General features: G+C 46.2%; 1 non-coding gene across 1 annotated transcript; it reads left to right on the plus strand.

Annotated features, from left to right (window-relative positions):
• The first annotated feature begins 8293 nt into the window (after positions 1–8293).
• trnan-guu (transfer RNA asparagine (anticodon GUU)) lies at positions 8294–8367 on the plus strand. Its single transcript has one exon. It is a non-coding gene; the product is annotated as a tRNA-Asn (tRNA).
• Positions 8368–20483: the final 12116 nt, after the last annotated feature.

The raw sequence follows: 20483 nt of genomic DNA on the forward strand, positions 1-20483 counted from the left end.
AGGCGGAAATTGACTCTTTTTCTTTATGATTTGGTCATATGATTTTTCTTCATATGATTTGGTTTTGATTTTGAATCGTTATATTATTAAGTTTGTGCTTTCTCTGTTTTTATCGTATTGTGAACTTATTGTTTAAACAAATGCTTACAAAGGCAAACAGGGCACACAGTACAAGCTAAATACCCCAGACTGCGTGTAAAGTCCTCCTTGAGGTATGCTTTCAAAATAGCTACACCAGGCACTTGGACACAGATAAACACAGGGATTTAAAATTCAGGAATATGAATGGTCAATTGCATACAGTTGGGTTTTTTACGTTTTGTATTTAGCGATTTGTGTATAAATCTTTTAACAATTCATTAAAATGCTAACAATATGTAAAATAAAAACAACAGCAACGTTAAATGCCGGGGAGACGGGCAGTTTTTTTTACAATCAGATTCCAATCTCTAATGCTGTGTTTGAGAGCTGTGTGTGAGAGCTTACTGAACATAACTTTCCTTTTCTCACATTTTCTGAAAACTATTCCAAAGGGGCACCTGTCACGGACGTCCAAAGGGACTAGCCATGGGGAGTAGGAGAGCGGAAAAAGACCCATATGCGTAGCGGCGAGACGGGAAAAAGGCCCGGGCTCATTAGTGCAAAGAGTTCAGGAATGCCGTATAGAAACCTATGCCTTCTCGGCCTTTTGGCTAAGATCAAGTTCAAGTGGCATGCCCGCAGTTCTTGTCTTTCCAAAGGTCTAGAAGGCGATCGAAGATTCTGAAGAGTGCTTGGGCTGGTATCGCTCTAGGTTGAGCCTAGGGGGTTAAGGCCAAGCAGCAGCAGAGCTGGGTGGGATCCGGCAGCAACATTCTCTCTCTCTGCTCTCTCCTCTCCTCTCCCCCTTTCTCTTGCTCCGCCTCCTTGGCCTCTTGGCTGGAAGTGGGTACACGTGGCCTGCCCGCGGTGCTTGCTTTCTTCCTCCAGACTCGGAAGCGCTATCCGCTCCCTCTCTCTCTCGCTCTCTCTGCCTCCTTGGCCTCTTGGCTGGGAGCAGGTACACGTGGCCTGCCCGCGGTGCTTGCTTTCCACCTCGAGACTCGGAAGCGCTATCCGCTCCCTCTCTCTCTCGCTCTCTCTCTCTCTGCCTCCTTGGCCTCTTGGCTGGGAGCAGGTATACGTGGCCTGCCCGTGGTGCTTGCTTTCTTCCTTGAGACCCGAAGAGCACTTTTCGCTCTCCTCTCTCGCTCTCTCCTCCTGCGCCTGCACCTAGCTGGGCTTTGCCCACAAGGACAAAGGCCAGAGCTCCCTCGCTGCTCCTTTTGCTCTCTCTCTTTCCCCTCCTTTTTTTTTTCTCCCTCAGAGATGGCAGACAAGAGGACATTGATCCGGTTCCACTGGACAAAGAAGACGGAGCCGATGCCGACTGCAAAGGCCTTCTTTATGACCTTCCTGCGAGGGATCTTGCAGTTGGTGGCCGGAGATCTCTACTGCCTCCAGGACAACAAGGCAGAGAGATACATGGAGGCCTACATGGCTACGGACGCATCGTACGAAAAGGCAACGAGACTGATCAGGGAGAAAGGTAAGCACCCTGGTTTCTCTGATTACAGGCCGGAGCCGATGAGGAAGACGAATCAGAGGACCATCACGGTTTGCACATACAATCCCTACGTACCAGTGGAACGGGTAACAGCGTACCTAGGGAGGTATGTAACCGTGGGGGGAAAACCGACAGAGGTCAGGGACGAAGGCGTCTGGTACGGCAAACACCAGTACCGAGTCCTCCTGAAGGAGGACCCAGAGGGCGTTGACGGTTTCCAGCACCCCCCGGCTCGCTTCAACATCGGAGCCGACAGGGGGTACCTCTACTACCCCAGGATGCCGGATTTTTGCAGCAAGTGCAGACAGTCCGGCCACAAGACAAACACATGTGACATCGTCAGATGTCACAACTGCAATGAGGACGGGCACCTGGCAAAAACCTGCCGGGCAGCCAAAAAGTGCGACGGATGCGGCGCAGAGGGACACCTCCTTCGCCAATGCAAGGTAAGCAAACCTTCGTTTGCGCAGGTGGTGGAAGCCGGCAGGCAGAAACCGGTCTCCAGACAAAGGGAGAGGGCTGAGAACAAAGAACCCGCACCTCCCCCGCTGAGAACCGAGGCCACAGCCCCAGCCGCATCGGTGCCACAAGATGGCCGCCAGGAAGAGGGACAAGATGGCTGACCGGAGGAAGGGCCCTGGATAACTCCCAGCAAAAAGGGAAAGCGATAGCGGGAGAAGAGACCCAGGGCGGACCCACTTTCGGAAGGACAGAAAAAAAGAGTGGTAAGGGAAAACCGTTTCCTCGTCCTAGAGGAAATGGAACTTTCTTCCCTCGAGGCCCAGGAACAACCGGAGGAGGCTCCCCAGGAAACGGAACCCCCCTCCCCCGAGTCCCACGGACAAAAGGAGGAGGCAGCCCAAGAAGAGGTAACCTCCTCCCCCGAGGCCCAGGGACAACAGGAAGAGGCATCACAGGAAGTGGAGCCCCCCTCCCCCAAGGTCCAGGAGAAACTGGAGGCCCCCGAAACTCCCGGAGAAAGGGAAGAAAGGAGCCTTCCCGAAGCGGTGGCGGAGAGTATCCTCGAGGACGACGAGGATTATTTCGAAGCCGCCCTGGAGCCCGGACTGATGGTAGGGCTGGACCTGTCCAGCATGTTTACATTTCAGTCCCCAGCGAAACCTGGAGGGAGCCCAGCATATTCCCCCCAGGACCTGAACGAGAGGAGTTACATCTAGGCTAAACAGTGCCCAGATGTAGACTCCCAAGTTTCAACTGTAAGTACAGAGAGGAGGTTTAACTTTCACTAGTTTAACCATGACTGTGAAACTAACCTTCCTAACAACTAACGTGAGAGAGCTGAGAGACCCGGTGAAAAGACGGGGAGTCTTTCATGATCTGGCCTCAAAGTCTTTCTCAGTTTGTTTCTTACAGGAGGTCCACCTGAAGGATGAAAGCGACAAGCTGACATTCACCAGGGAATGGACGAAGGGAGAATCATGCTGGAGCATAGGAGGGGTCCACTCTTCCAGAGTGGGAATCCTCCTTGGAAACCCAGAGATGACGCTGGTTTCCTCCTTCTTGGTGGTGCAGGGCTGGATCCTGGTCGCAGACATTGACTGGAGGGGGCAGAAGTTGAGAGCGATTAACGTCTATGCTCCAACAGAACCCTCTATCCTGAAGGAAGTGTTTGCTGACCTGGCCAGCTGCTGCACCACCAACAGACAGGTGGTGCTTGGCAGGGACTTCAACGTCGACCGGGAGAAGGAGAGCCACGCTAGCTCGGCAGAGCTGGAGTCACTACTCAAGACGGCTTCAGACGGTGCCGCCCTAACGACGCCGGAACGACCTGGAAAAACTCCCGGGGAGTGTGCAGCCGCCTGGACTACATCTTCCTGCACACGACCTGCTCCCTGGAGTCGGCGACGGTGTCCCTGGCGTGGTATTCCGACCACGGTCGCTTGACGGTGGTGGCTAACACCAGCCTGCTGGCATTCGGTCGTGGGTACTGGAAGCTAAACTGGGAGATACTGGAGGAAGACGACTTCAGGGCACTGTTCCGGAAAGACTACGCGAGCTGGGTTGATCTGAGAGACGGCTACAGCTCCGTGGTGGAATGGTGGGAGTCGGTGAAGGACGGGACCCGAACCCTGGCGCAGACGTACTGCAGACGGAAGGCGGCCAGGGAGAGGAAGGAAGCTGCACGTCTCCAGAGGCAACTCGAGGAGGAGTACAGCTCGGCTAACGGGGGAGGAGCCTTCAATTCAGCCCGGGCACGGGACCTGAAGGAGAGGCTCCGCAAACTGCACACCGAGAAAGCCAAGGCTTTCCTGGTTAAGGCACAAAGGGAGCATTATGAAAATAATGAAACCTGTTCCTCCTATTTCTTCAACCAGGTCCGAGGAGCCCAGAAAAAGAGGGTGATCCACAGCCTGAGACGGGGAGATGGAGTGGAAGTGCTGGACGAGAGCGACAAAGTAGAAGCGGCCACCGCTTTCTACACGGAGCTCTTTTCAGAAAAGCAGACGGAGGTGGAGGCAGGCGATGCTTTTCTGGAGGGGCTGAAGGCACGAGTACCGGAGGAGGTGAGGGAGGACTTGGAGGGTCCGATAACGGCCGAGGAGCTGAAGGCGGCGTGCTTGTCCATGGAGAATGGCAAGGTGCCGGGGCCGGACGGACTCCCCAAGGAATTCTACACCTGCTTCTGGGACACCCTGGCGGCAGATCTGGTGGAAGTGGTGCAGGAGATCTTCCGCCGGGGGAAACTCGGAGACACCATGAGGGAGGGCGTCATCTCCCTGCTCTTCAAGGGAGGAGACGCCGCCGACCTCAAAAACTGGAGGCCGATCACGATGCTCTGCGTGGACGTAAAGATCCTGTCCAAGCTCCTGACCGGCAGACTGAGAACCACCCTCCCCCACATCATCCACAGCGACCAGACGTGTGGAGGGGCGATCCGTCAGCTGGAACCTCCAGCTGACCAGAGACGCCATCGCCTGGGCCGAGGACCGGAACGTGCCCATGATGGTGGTCAGCCTGGACCAGGAGAAAGCCTTCGACAGAGTGAACCACAGCTATCTGTTCAGGGTGCTGGAACGCTTCGGTTTCGGAGAGAGTTTCAGCCGCTGGATTCAGATTCTGTACTCTGACGTGGGCAGCAGAGTGAACGTGAACGGAATCCTGGGGGATTTCATTCCCCAGGAATCCAGAGTACGACAGGGCTGCCCCCTTTCACCCCTTCTCTATGTTCTCTTCACAGAGCCCTTAGCAGAGGCGGTGAAACGGGACCCCATCATCGACGGCCTGGAGATACCTGGAGGCGCGGGGGAAACCCTGAAGATCTCCCAGTACGCCGACGACACAACGCTGTTCCTGATGTCAGACAGGGGGTTGAGGAGGGCCCTGCAGGTCATGGAGCAATACTCCAGAGCCTCGGTGTCGAAGCTCTACCGCCGAAAGAGCAAACTGAAGTTCTTCGGGCCCTGGAAGCACAGGACGATGGCGCCGGAGGGTCTCGAGCTCTGCACGGAGCCCCTCAGAATACTGGGGGTTTCCTTCCAGAGCCGGGACAACGAGACCAACAACTGGACCGAGAGGATCTCCAGGGTGAACGCCAAGCTGGGTCTGTGGAAAACGCGGTCGCTGTCCTACACAGGGAAAGTGATGGTGTTGAAAGCAGACGTCCTGCCGGCTTTGGTTTACCTGGCGGTGGTGTACCCGCTGCCGGCTAGACTCAGACGAGCGCTGCAAGGGATGATCTTCGACTTCGTCTGGGGCGGCAGGTACGAGTACATCACGAGAAACCGGATGTGTCAGCCGGTCGAGGAAGGGGGTCGAGATGTCCCACATTTCCCCCTGAAACTCGACTGCATCTTTTACTGCAACCTCTGTCGGGCGCTGCGGGAGCCCATCGGCCACAAGTACCAGTACTTTGTCAGGCTGTGGCTCTCCATCCCGATGAGGCACTTGGTCCAGTGGTCAAACACTGGGCCCAAGGCAGAGAGGCGACCAAAGTTCTACACCCACGCTGTCAAGTGGAGCAGGAGGTACGAGGCCACGAGACAGCCAGAGCTCTGCACCAACCACAGAGCTCTGTACAAAGAGGTGAGGGGGCATCTGGTCGCCGACGAAAGCCTGCAAGTTCCCAGACAAGTCTGGGAAAGGACGCAGCCTAAAGAACTGGACAACGAACTGAAGGACCTCAACTGGATGGCCGTACACAAGAGACTGGCTACCAGAGAGGTCCTCTACAGACACTCGCTTACCAGGAACCCGCATTGCCCCCGGGACACGTGTTTCGTCGAGGAGACTCAGGAGCACGTGTTCTGGAGCTGCCCCTTCGCCAAGGCGGTGTGGGGCAGAATGGACATGTGTGAGATGTTTTCTTTTTGAGATGTGTTTTTTTCGGAATAAAGTATATTTTATAAGAAAAAAAATATGCGAGCTTACTGCCTCCTACGGGCTCTGTATTTGTTAGCGATACAAGACCGGCCGTGGAGAAATGAAGTGAGGAGGGTGTGTACATTAAAAGGCTCATAGCGTCCCTGGAGGGGCTCAAACCACCACCCTTTTTGTTAACAACTGAGCCACAAAGACGCATGTACAGCTTAATACTTCTCGGTCTCAGTGAAAGTGATACACTCCGTAAAATTTCCAGAGATTCATTTATTTTAAAAGGAAAATCACCAACAGCGGCCGAGATCTACTGGAGTTTTTTCATTCTATACTGCGATTTCTGAAGGGTACCCTGTGAAAATACGAGTTTTGACGAGAAGGGATGGACATATAAGGTCAAAAGGCTTGGGGAATTGAACTTTAAGGTGAAGACTGCGGGTTCAGTAGCAGCAGAACCTGATCAGTATCAGTTGACTCCGATATACTTTGAAAATGAACTTGGGGATTTAGAGTCAGACGTGCTACCGTTGCACCATGGGGTACTTAATTTAAAAAAATAGAAAAAACAATCAGTGTTCCTGGATCTGTAATTGAGAACAACACCTGCACAAGAGCTGCGCAGGAAGAATAAAATGTGGTCTGGGAAGAAAAGACTCTCTTCGGAAGAGCTGCGCTCTTCACAGATTTTTCTTTGTGAAGCTCATTTGTCTCCTTTGGGGAATTCAAAGGCACAGACAGCCGTGACTTCATGGCCCAATGGTAGCGTGTCTGACGCCAGATCAGGAGGCTGTGTGTTCAAATCATGTCGAGGTCAGCTGTTACTTTTTCAGGTTCTGCTGGTCCTGAACACGGAATTCACACCATGCAGTTGAGTTCTATCTGTAAACCACATAGATAATCTAAACAAAATAGAGCAGTACAGGACACGCAGTGTGGAGCTCACACAGGCTTACAGTCTCCAGCATTGGAGTGAAGGGGAAAAAAAGAACTTTGTTTTTTTTTTTTAAGTGAAAAGGCACAGTTCACATCTGCTTAACATCACGTCCAACTTTAGAGACAGCTACATCAGATAATGGAATCCCGGAAGTTTCAGATAACTTTTTTTAATACAGGTTCAAGCAAACCTGAAAGTTAATGTGTTTCCGGACACTTTTGTTTTATTAAAAAGTGTCTGAAGCCTGAAAATGTAATTTGAAAAAAAAAAACGCTATTGGACATTAGCAGCTGCTTTTTGTAACGATTTGCTATTTCATGCTGGAAAACAAAGGAAACAGACCCAACGTTTGCTTTCAGGTGCGGTTCATTACATAATATACATTATTACTGAGGAGCTTGAAAAAAATTTACACGAGCCAGGTAGAAGTCGAACCTACAATCTTATGCTCCGAAACCAGACGCGTTGTTTATTAAACCGCTGGCATTTCACATGACCTGAATTCCCCCATAGGATGCTCAGCGTCGCTACTAGTAATGCACCGCTCCGTCTAAAATTTCAAAGTGAGAAACGTGTTTTCTGATTTTTTATGAGTTTTAAAATATAATCTCTTTAAATCAGACAAGGGGTTTATGTTTCGCACTGAAATTCCGATTGACTGAGAATTCAAAGAAAGACTGTTTTCTTTCACAACACCGTATAATTATCACATCCACCAGACTCTCCAACCTCTCCAGACCTTGCTGGTTGAGCAATTGCTCCGATAAATTAGGTCACGTATCATGTTAAATCATTTCTTCTCAACACAACATTTCCTGGTGCACGTTTTCTCTATGAAAAAAAAGACATTTTTCCCTTGCATGATTTCTCGTTTTTTATCAAAGCGTACAGAAATAAAAAAGAAGAAGAAATAGTGTGGCAAAAGAACTCTGTCGCCCTTGGGAGATGTCAAACGCATTGGACATGGAAATGCCAGATAAAAGCCAGTTCTCTTCGTTTCTCAGTGTCGGGGCTGCTATGTAAAAGAGGCAATTTGCTCTGAGCGCTGGTTAAACGCTTACTGAACGCAGATGTCTCAGAGCGGTGTGTCCAAGCGGCTGTAAAAGGTGATGGGTGTCCTGTCACCGTAGCCTAGTTGGTTAAAGCGCTTCTCTATTAAACAAAAGAACCGAGATTCAAATCCCAGCCGTGTCTTTCTTCCTATCTTGTAGTACAGAACGTACCATTTCGGGCAATCACAAAGGGCTTGATTTCGTTAAATGCATGTGTTCATTTCCTTTCTGGAAAACTTGTTTTTGATGAAATTCACACAGCTTGCGAAAAATGAAATTCAATTATTGGTTAACAGTGCAGAAGAAATATTACCATATATTACCAAAATAAACGGTAAGAGATTTTGTTTTAACCGAAAACCTCTGATTCGAGAAAAGAACACACCAGTCTCTGTGGCGCAATCGGTTAGCGCGTTCGGCTGTTAACCGAAAGGTTGGTGGTTCGAGTCCACCCAGGGACGGGATTCTTTTGCGATGTAAACGTTGTCTTTAGTCGATTGGATTTTTCAGCGAAACCATAACCATTTTAATATTTGCAGGAAATGCGAGTGTGTAACACGTGTCAGGGTCACCGAGAAATGTCCAATAATGCCCAACATTGCAACTCCCCAGAAAACCATATTCACCCAAAACAAATTATCGTCGAATCTTCATTTATACTCCAGTTGAATCCTCTGCTGAAATATTTTAAAAATACTGTGCAGGTTTGTTTGAGACTTGACAAGCATTGTTAAGATAGCACTGTGCAGTTGGATTTTGATATTTTGACATATTTACCTTAATTTTAAACATAAATACTATACAGTCTATTGTAATTTTAAAATATGTTAGCTGAGGATGCAAAGGGGTGAAAGGGAAAGGTCAGAGGGTATAGTAAAAACAAGGTTAGGATTGGTGGAGGTGGCAGGGGTGTTGATGGTTTTTCTCTGTAGAGGATGATTGAGTTTTTTATCCTTCTCTGAAGTGAGAAATTGGAAGAGTTGGGAGTTGAGGGATCTGATGAGGTTAGTTATAAAAGGAAGTTGATGTGGAGCTGTTAGCTGTAAAACTTCCTAACATCTTTGATGTTGTCATCAAAGATAAACTGCAGTAAGCAAAGATAAAGAAAATTATCTTTGCTTACTGACCTGTCTTTCTCACACCTGAAGAAGGCTCCACAGCCAACATGTTATGTTTCCTTTCTTCTCTTTTCAGCATGGAATAATCCTTTACTTTTTCCTTTGCAGCCTACGCATGCTGACACAGCTACTCACCTGATATATAACATTCCTATAATCGCAACTATGAATGTCCACTGTGGGTATTTTTTCCATTATTATTTATTTTGGCATTGAAGCATATTTTATGTAATAGCGAAGTGTCATAATCACTGAAAAACATATTTTTTTCATTTAGAAAGAATTAAAAAAATATAAATCACTATGAATTACATTTAACCTGTTCTGATCTAGGTTTTCTATATACTTTAACATGCCATGTTCAGAATGTCACAACGCAGAAATGCAACAGAGAAGTTTTGTAATTACAAATCTTCTCTTACCTTAGTGTCAGAATACTAAGATGTTTTGGTAACGAGGAAGGAGGGAAAAAGTAATTCAGCAGAAGGGGTGCTATTTTATTGACTATAAATCCTCACATGGATTTGTGATTTGTGATTTGTAATTTTGTGTCTCTTACCAAAGTGTCAGAATACTAAGATGTTTTGGTAACGAGGAAGGAGGGAAAAAGTAAATCAGCAGAAAAGGTGCTATTTTGTTGACTATAAATCCTCACATGCCATGTTCAGAGGGTCATATTAAAAAAATGGTACAGTAAATTTTCTTATACTTCATGATTTTCATAATTTGTTACATTGTGTCTCACACCTTTGTGTCAGAATTCTGAGATGTTTTTTTCTAAACAGGGGCCATCGCAATACAACAGAAAGAGCAATTAGCTTTTCCCTATGAATTCTCTCATGCCATATTCAGAGGGTCATATTTTAAAAATGGTACAGCAACATTTCCTGAAGTTCAGGATTTTGAGAGTCTGTTACATTGTGTCTCACACCTCAGTGGCAGAATTGTGAGACGATTTTATAATCAGGAGGGAGGGTCATAGCAATAAGCAGAAAGTGTCATCACCCTTTGCTCATCCTCCGTTAACCATATATTCACATATGCCATGTTCTAAATGTCCCATTGTAAACTGCTATAATAACATTTCATGCAAAATGCAAGATTTTGAGACTTCACGTTTTGCCTTTGTCTTATTTACTTGTTGTCTAACATGCCAGTTTGTGTTATTGTGAGTTTTGAAAATTGGTTTTCGATTTTCTGAAATGTGTTTCATACAAAAATGCAATTTGGATAATCATTACTTACATATTCCCCTTTACTGGGGATATGTGCAGTAATCAACTCGGATTAGTATTTTTAAAAATTACTATAGAGAGCCATCTACAGGCGAAAGGCGGCATAACATCACAGCAGCAGCATTTAAGGTGGAACAAAAACGCGAATAAGAAGCTGGCGAATAAGCAGCCAACTTCACCCTCGTTAATGCAATAGGATTGGGTGAGGTAGAAAAATATTTCTTCCTCTGAATCCTAACATTTTTGTAGGTGTTCTAGGACTTCTCGCCTCAGATAAAGCTGCCAATACATCACTTATTTCGACTCTATCAATATCAGCAGTGTTATCAGTACTGAGCCCTAAGTGTAGGTCCTGTCATCATATAAAAATTTGAATGTATCGACTGCATTCACCTGAAAAAATCTGATAAAATTGAAAAATACATCGGAAACAAATTTGCACTGTTTTTTTTTTCAGATCCAGAAGAGAATCATCATGAGACTCAAAACAGACCTGTTAGTAGTATAAAGCGACACCTTTCGTCAAACTTTTGACAGGTACCACGCCCCCTTTTCCAGCCAATGGTAGTCTGCGGTGGTTGACTGTCCCGCCCCCTTGCCAGCCAATGGCGTGTTGTTATTTGTGCATGTCCCACCCCCTCAGGAGCCAATGGTGTGTCGTTGTTGGAACTCCCGCCTCCCCCCCAGCCGGTCGGTCCGGAGCCTCAGGGTCCCAAAGCCCCAAGGCAGTGCATCCCTCGGTTTAGGTGTGTGAAAGTGTGTATTGGTTTGTAAGGGGACCATGTCTGCCGTGGGGTTGAGTGCGCTCTATTATAACCCTAGGAAATCGGGTAGTTACGGCGGCGCAGGGAGTCTGGTGCGGGCCGCGAGATCCCGGGGTGTGAGCGGCGCTAGCCGTGGCCGGGTGGCCGAGTGGTTGTCCGGCCAGGCTGCTTATACGCTGCACAAGCTGAGTCTCAAAAGCAGCAGGGGTGCAAGCACACACACACACACTGACTGCGTAAAGTCTCACGGAAAGAATTCGCAGGACAAACACCATGTGAAATGTGAACCGCTTTATTTCAACAGGGGGTTTTCAAACACAGAAACAGCGCAGCAGCACTTTTTACACAAGTTACAGACTCCAGTTTGCAAGTATGTGAAATGTGAACCGCTTTATTTCAAGTGGGGGTTTTCAAACACTGAAACAACGCAGCACACACGCGTTACTGGCTCCTGTTTGCATTCAACAATTAAATGTTGGTGCGGAAAATTAGTTCGGTACACGTAACCACCACCCCAACATTGCTGAGAAACTTTGCGGCATCTGAAAAAGCATTCATAAACCCCTTCCGCTCCCCGTGTCTAAAGCCATGCGAACCACACTGGGCGATCTGATCTAGCAGGGCAAAAAAATTTGCCTGCGTAATCAGCGGGATGGTGTTACCACAGGTTCTGAGCAAAAGACGCTGTATTTTGGAATACACACTGTAGAACCCCCCAGTGTTTTTTCTGTTTGGGAGTGTTAAAAAACCTTATTTTAAAACTGCTTAGCTTTTAAAGTTAAAAGCGACTGGTCTGTGCGTGGGTCTATAGGCCGTTAACCACGCCGCTTGACCCAGTAGCGCCACCACAGCCGTAAAGGAAACCGGTGTAACAACATGTCCGTGTAACTTGTTCCATTCACCTGCAGCCCTGTGTGTAAGGATGCGCCACATGTGTGGCGTTTTTATCATAGTTATCGTAGTTTTCTGATTTTGACAGTTTAGATTTCATTGATTGTTGTGTTGAAAAGTCTTTTATTTTTAACACCGTGTAGTTTTCTGATTTTGAGATGTGGAGCATTGGCGTGGTAATAAAAAGTCTTTTTTTTTCACACAGCCGCTGTATCGACGAGCGGCGAAACAAATGTGGCGGAAACGTCGGACCCTAAGGTGGTGACTGCATCGGAGACGGCTGTTAAGACCCTGACCAAAGCCAGACGTGTCAAGCCTGCGGAGAGAAATCATAACGTCCCTAAAGACTTAGTGTTGGGTGATGTGCTAGATTCAGTGCGCGGTATTACACAGTCACTATCAACGGCGATCAGTAATGAGGTGGCCAAAAAACGAGCTTTAGAGCATCTAAGAGCGGTTTTAGCCGGTGTATAAACCTTGTTTCCAAAACAGATCCAGGTTTTCACCGCTAACCTCTTAGATATAATTTCTACAGAAGATGCAGCTCTAAGCTCAGGATTTCAGACCATGATGATGATATTTCATGCTTCATTGGTGCAAAACCCCGGTGATAAATGACTAAACATGCGGTCTAAAAAGTGTTTAAAAGACCGAGCGCTTGCCAACAGCAAGCGTTTGTACATAAATAAAAGAATTAAACTGGCAAAAGCATGTTTGTTGCGTCGTCAAAGATTCAGAGAGAGGCATCAGATTTCCCAAGGGCCGCCCGAACCACGCAATGAGAATGCCGTGGTAGAAAATAACTTAAGGCCCGAGGTTGTTGTAGCAGAACAGGATGTCGGTAACCGAGAACCGGTTGTACTGAACGATCTGAATCAGGTTGGTAGCGGTGCAGGGGCGAATAGAGACCCCTTAGTTTTCCTGGACCGTATACGTAGTTATAACAGGTCTTATAATAATTTTAGAGCAACAGAGCACCATGAAGAATTTCGTTTTGTTAATCTCGACAGAATAACCTCGTATGTACAGGCTATAGACGCTGTGCATGGTGCAGTCCAGAGAATATTGGATGAACTTTCTCCAAACATCGGGGCGAATGATTTTGTACAGCTGCGTTTGACTGCGGGTGGTTTTAACAAGCCCTTGTTCTCACGCAGGAGACACCCCGGAGAATTAAATGCTGCCGATTTTTTAAGCCACATCTCTGACCTCTTACAGAGCCACACAGAGGTTCTCACCAATGACAGCCACCGCTTAGTGGTGACGATAGTTAGGAATATGCAGGGGGGTGCCCGCTAAACGAATGCACAAAGAGTTGGGTTTTCCAGAGAATCGGAAAATTAGTTTGTCAGACATTACCGCTTTTGAAAAACATTTAAAGGTGGTCATTAAAATTTTGTACCACGACCAGGGTGATTGGAAATATTTTACAACGGGACCCACACCACCAAATTTCTAAAATACTTTTTGTTCTACTGCATGAAGAGCATTTTTATGGGGTTTTAAATATTAAAGCTTTTGTGGGGGCGGCGTATTTTTGCACTAACTGCCATGTGGCGTATAGCCACAAGAACGCACACGCCTGTGTTAAAGCTTGTAAAACCTGTTTAGATCCCCAGTGTTGCAAAATTGATGCCGAAATTCAGAATTGCCCGGCCTGTAAGGTCTTTTGTCGTAGCTCTCAGGGGTTGGCAAGACACTTGCGGAATGCAGCGACGGGTGTGAGTAAGTGTGAGCGCAGGGTCTTTTGTGAGAAATGTCGGGTTTATAACCTCGCAAGTCACAAATGTAAAGAGAAACTGCTCGCGTTGTAACAACGTGATCGACACCCCAGACACAGATTTGTGCTACATACCGCCTTTGGACAACCCCAAAATTTCAAACAAGTACATTTTTTTCGACTTTGAATGCATGCAAGAAACAGGGACACACATACCAAATTACGTCCATGCCCTTCATATTGACAAACGAAGCTGGGAATTTTATGGTGAAACTTGTCTAAAGGATTTTGTGTGTAAATTTATCGATAGACGTTTTAAAAACCATACGTTCATATCGCACAATGGCAAGGGATATGACAATTACCTAGTGATCAGACAGTTGTTAGCTGAAAAGATGGACGTTGAACTAATTAATCAGGGTGGCAAGATAATGTGTATGACTGTAAAAGCTCTGAACATCAGATTTATCGATTCTTTAAACGTTCTACCTATGAAATTAAGCAAACTGCCGGCCGCCATGGGGTTCCCTGGGGCTAAGGGGAATTTTCCACACTTGATGAACACTTCAGAAAACCAAAATTATGTCGGACCGATGCCGCCGCCAGAACTTTACGGCGTTAACTACGTGCTGCCGAGCAAGAAAGCCGAGTTTTTGGTTTGGTAAGAAGAATGCAGGGGAAGTGTATTTAACTTACAGAGAGAGTTGAAACGTTACTGCCAGTTGGATGTGGCAATTCTAAGAGAAGGCTGTATCAGGTTTCGGGACGAGGTCATGAATATGACCAGACAGACACGCGTGACTGAGTCAGGGGCCGCCTGCGTTGTCTGCATCGACCCCTTTCAGTTTGTGACCATCGCTAGTGTCTGCATGGCCATGTTCAGACTTATGTTTTTACAGGAAGAGACGATTGCGTTGCTACCCCATGAAAATTACCACCGCCAGCAAAAACGATTTTCTACACCCAGCATTCAATGGCTTATGTACATCGAACACACAGAGCCCATTAAAATCCAACACGCGTTAACCACGGCCGGTGAGTTCAAGGTTGGCCCATATTTTCTGGATGGTTATGCTGTAATTGACGGAGTGCCGACAGCCTTTGAGTTCAACGGTTGCTTTTTTCACGGTTGTAGCGTTTGTTATTGTAAAAACGATTTTAATCCGCTGACAAACACTACTTTTGGTTGGTTGTACAGAAAGACGATGGTGAAAATTAATTTTCTCAAAATGAGAGGTTTTAACGTGCGTGTTTTGTGGGAGCACGAGTTCAGAGACATGCTTGTTGAAAATGGAGACTTGAGTAAATTTCTAACAGCTGCGCAGTTACCAGAGGCCTCTGCAACCGCGCGAGTCGCTTTTTGGGGGGGAGAACAAATGAGATTTGTTTGCATTACACAGCGCAGCCCGGTGAAAAAATCCATTACTATGATTTCACCAGTCTGTATCCATTTGTGAACAAAACTAAAAAATACCCACTGGGGCACCCCCGAATAATTTATAAAAACTTAAATTATTTAAAACAATATTTCGGTTTAGCAAAGGTGAAAGTTTACCCACCCAGATGTTTGTACTTTCCAGTTCTTCCAACCAAAATTGACAAAAAAACTGTCAACACTGTCGTATATGTGGTGAAACAAAACAGACCACCCCCTGTGAGCACGGTGATGAAGATCGCGCCTTGACTGGTGTCTGGTGCGCCCCTGAATTATGGCCTTAGATCTGGGGTATAGAGTGGGTAAAATTTATGAAATTAGGCATTTCGAAAAGGCCTCACACGATCTTTTTACAGACTACATCAAACTGCATCTGAAAGGGAAACAGGAAGCTTCGGGGTTTCCAGAGGGGTGTACAGATGTCGCGAAACAACAAAGATATATCAGCGAATATTATGAAAAAGAGGGTGTCCGGCTGGACCCCAGCAACATTAAAAAGAATCCGGCCAAAAGACAGCTTTCAAAAATTGCCTTGAACAGTTTGTGGGGGAAGTATGGACAAAGAGACAATTTACCACAGACCACCATTGTGAGAAACCCCGATGAATTGTTCAGGTACTTATTTACGCCATATCATGAGGTGTCAGCCTGCAAGTTTATCAATGAAAACACAGCCTGTGTTATGTGGAAACACACTAAACACTAAACACCACTATATAGGCCATTCAAACACTAACATTTTCATCGCTAGCTTTACAACCGCCTTTGCCCGCTGGGAGTTATACAATCTGCTAAATGCTTTGCAAGGCCGCTGTCTGTACCACGACACAGATTCCGTTATCTTTGTGAGCCGGGAGGGTGAGTGGAATCCGGGGCTGGGTGACTATTTGGGTGAGCTGACCAGCGAAATCGATGCTGGACAACACATCACCGAGTTTGTATCAACAGGACCCAAGTCGTACGGGTACAAGCTGTCTGGTGGGAAAGCCTGTTTAAAGGTGAAAGGCATTACGCTCAATGTGAACAATTGTGAAAAAGTTAACTTTGAGAGTCTGCGGGACTTGGTTTTTGACTATGGCGTTAACCCTTTTGCAGAGTGCCGGGAATTTAAACACATTTCTATTCAACAGCCGATGATCGTGCGTGTTAAAAAGGATTGGCGCAGTGAGACCCGGACCTTAAAGAAAACCCAGAAGGTGGTGTACGACAAGCGGGTGCTGCAAGAAAATTTGACATTGTTGCCCTATGGATATTAACACGATGGATGTCAGGTTAAAACACCCTTTTTCATGCATTTTGTCCTGACCCTCGAATTGCGGTAAAAGTTATTTTATAAAACAGCTCTTGGAGAACAGTGATACCGTTATGACTCGTAAACCCGAAAACATAGTCTGGTGTTACAGCTGCTGGCAACCTCTATACGCTGAGTTGCTTGTGAAATTTCCATACATTCAGTTTATAGAAGGGCTACCGACGTCGTTTTCCGACGACCAGCTACTGCCACCGGATAGAGTAAATTTGATTATAGTTGATGATTTGATGGAGTCTGCGTGTGAAAATAATGAGATAGAAAAAGCTTTTACAAAATACGTACACCACCGAAACCTCAGCATCATGTATATCGTCCAAAATGTGTTTTGTCAAGGCCGGAAAAGTAGAACCATAGCGTTAAATACAAAGTACATGGTGCTGTTTAAAAACCCTAGAGATAAACTACAGATTCCAACCCTGTCACGGCATATGTATCCCGGTAAAGCCCGATTTTTTTGGAAGCGTTTGATGACGCTACTAAAAAACCTTTCGGTTACTTGTTGGTGGATTTAAATGCCGACACCCCAGATGACTATCGCTTGTGAACAGGTCTTTTCCCCCCAGATGTACCCGTGGCTTATGTATTTAAAGAATCTAAAAGTCGGTGATCTCGCAACCACAGACTCAGTCAAAAAAACACGTTCGGGCCGTCGTCATGTCTTCACGCATTCGGAGAAACCTGACACTTACATTTTCTGGTAAAAGCCAGCCCCAGTCACCGGAAAGCTATTCTCTGTGGGGCTTCAGATGATCTTGTACAGGGAATAGCTAAGCCTGCTAAGCAGTTTGGGACCCTGAAGAGAAAGCATAAGCTTTTAAAGACTTTGAGTCAAAGGGGTCTTTCTCTTAAAAGAAAGAGACTCTTGGTGAACTAGTCCGGCAGTTTTATCGGGACACTGTTGAGTATTGTAGTACCATTGATTACGGAGCTTCTACAACACCGATAATGGACCACAATGAAAAAAAATGTACCTTGTACCTCAAAAACAGCTCGATCGACTCCTAGACTGGTCCGGCAAAGAAACCGATGTGAGAAAAATAACAACCCGCAGGTTGGATGACGAAATGAGAGACATTTTTTAGAACTCGCATCTGCCTGAATATGAAAACGTGAAATTATATAATCAGCTGTTACAACGGTATTTGACATTAGTATGCCAGGAAGTTTCTGAAGAGGGGACTTTAACTGTTGTACGACCCGAAAATGCACCCGCCGATCTATCACACGCATTACCACAACAGCCGTCATCGACCGACGCTGACTTTGGGTATATTTTAGACAGTGCATCTCAGTGGTTCCAGAGAAATGCCGAGATATTGTTAAAGACTGTGGCACACAATAAACCGTTAATAGCCGGGAATTAAAGAAAATTTGTGTACAAGGGGGCACCCGTTGAGGGCTCTCACATGATTGATCTTGTCAGGGCTCTCACACAACAGCAATCAGTTGAGGCCAGTAAGAAGCTAAAAGATTGGGATGTGTTCACAGGGGCAATGGCCGAAATCAACGTACCGGGCACCTTGCTAGCCAATGCTGGTAACTGAGAGCTACTAAAACTCAAGTCTGCCCCACTGTGGTGTGCAGCGTCTGTCAAAACTTTAAAACCCCATGTCCCACCCCCTTTTCAACCAATGGTGTTGTTATAGGGTGGATGTCCCTCCTTCCCCCACAGAGCAGTAGTGTGATAGAGAGGTTTAACCAAACTATTAAAACAAAAATGTGGAGGTACCTGACACACAAAAACACCTTTCGATATATCGATCTGTCTGATCTTATTTACTTTTATAATCATAGTTACCACATGACTATTAAACGACCCACGGCTTCTGTTACGACTGATAACTCCCTTGAGATGTGGAGAACCGTCTATGGCGAACACTTTAAGCGAAAACCGTCAAAGTTTTCATTTAATGTAGGTGATCATGTGCGGGTGTCCAAAATAAAAGGGAATGTTTGAGAAGGGGTATGAACAGACCTTCACAGATGAAATTTTCATTGTCAAAGAGCGGACCACGGCTCTGAGACTCTATTACAAACTGCAGGACTACGCAGGCGATGACATTAAGGGCTCTTTCTACACAGAACAGCTACAGAAGATAAACCCCAATTCTGAGAGCGTCTTTCGCATCCAAAAGATTAAAGCAGCCAGGGGGCATGAAAAAAACAAACAGATTTTGGTAAAGTGGCGCAGATAGAGCGATAAATTCAATAGTTGGGTAAAGGCTTCCGAGGTCAAAGAAATATAGAGGTGCTGAAAAATGAACCCCAATGTCTTCTAGGTTACGCTGGCCAGTAATTCATCCTCAAAGATGTTTCCAAAGAACACCAGCGCGTCCTTCACAGAGCATCTGGCAAAGGCGATTGACCTGGACAGGGGCTGGGAAGTGGGTCTGGTCGAGCTGCACTATCCGCATACGCTAAACACGTTTGATCAAGATGAAGATTTTCTGTCCATATAGTCTAATCGCTGATGAACATGTACCTTACCTAGAGGGTACTACTGCAATATCGATCAGCTCATACATGAAATAAAACGTGCTGTGGAAAAAGTTCTGTTAAACCTCTCTATTACACTAACCTTCACATCACTGGCCATAATGAATTGTTCAATATTCTCACATTTGAGAAAATTTTGGAAGGTCCTGTTAAGAAATTCTTTTCTGTCATCAGTTTGTAGCATTTTAGGAGTACGACCCTCTTGAAATATATTTCGGAAATCACTTGTCACGACACCTCCAGACTTATAACATGTCTATATGTGAGGAGATGTAACAGAAACCATCGTTGAACTCACTGTAGTCTCTCATGTTCACCAAGTCGGCCTGCCACTGCCAGTCCATTTCAGGTACCAGCGTCCTGCTTCTCTTAAAGCTCACACGTGCTGGCTTGTGTAGAATATAAGCCAGCTGGCCGGACAACCAGTCTGATACCCGGCCGCGGCTGGCGCTCACACCCCGGGAAGTTGTGGCCCTCACCAGACTCCCCACGCTGCCGTAACTTAGTTGGCAAGACCTGGGTTCAAGCCTATACAGTGAGGCACGAACTAGGGCGGGAGCGGCAAGTGCACAAGCCCTAGAACCTGAATCCATTACAATAACAAAAGGACAGAATTAAATGGGGTTAATTTCGAAATCGCAAATATGAGATACCATAGCGCGTTTTTTTTCCACTTCCTGGCGGAAACGGGCTTCCGTAGTTTTGTGTATTCTTGATGCATCACAAGGAGGTACAGATGCAGCCATTCAAAGTGCGCGGTACAGACACGTACCGGAAGTAATTGGCTACGGCGTCGCGCATCGTGACGCATGATGATGCGGGGTACCGCGGTATGTGATTGGTTGACCGACAGGGGCACTCGTAGTCCGTTGGTCTGTCGTAGAAAGACTTACAGTACAGTAAACGTCTTTACTGTGCCCGTTGTAGATATTGAATTTTACCACTGAAGGGAAATCTTAGTAGCTGAGCATAAAAAAAATAGGAGCTCAGTCAATTCTTATGGAATGTGTTTCCTTTCTTCTTTTTTTCAGCATGGAATAAACCTGTTACTTGATTCATATGGATGCCTGGTTCTGCCGGGGATTCAAAACATTTTTTATTTTATTTTTTTAAATCGGGTATCAAAGGGAATAGGCAGTATAACCCTGTTCATGCACAAACTGTGGCATGTTACATTGATTTGGGTGTCTCCTCTTGCCAGAGAGCTCTAAATTGCATTTTGAGCGCGGTTTTTGACTTTTTTTAAAATTGCATTTTGGGCACGGACAGCACATACAATGGTTAATGAACTGCGCCAAGAAATTTAAAATAGTATTCTTTAGGTGTGAGGGTAGGAGTGGACCGCAGCAGGCTTAATCAGCAAACCAGGAAAACAAAGAACAGGACAGGTGAGACGTGTATCCAGAAAGCGAGTGATCAGAAAAAGGAAATGGTGTTACGCCCAGGTTTTCGACCCAATTGTTTTAACTTGCTAATGCATCAGACACATTTCCTGGCGTATTGTGTTTTAAATAAAATAGGAGTGTCTTTCCCTGGCATTAGCTCATCGGTATAGTGTAAGTTTTATCTGTACCATATCATACAGTATATAGGTACAGAATTCAAG

This window comes from Lepisosteus oculatus, chromosome 14 (genome assembly GCF_040954835.1).
Source record: "Lepisosteus oculatus isolate fLepOcu1 chromosome 14, fLepOcu1.hap2, whole genome shotgun sequence".
NCBI lineage: Eukaryota > Metazoa > Chordata > Actinopteri > Semionotiformes > Lepisosteidae > Lepisosteus > Lepisosteus oculatus.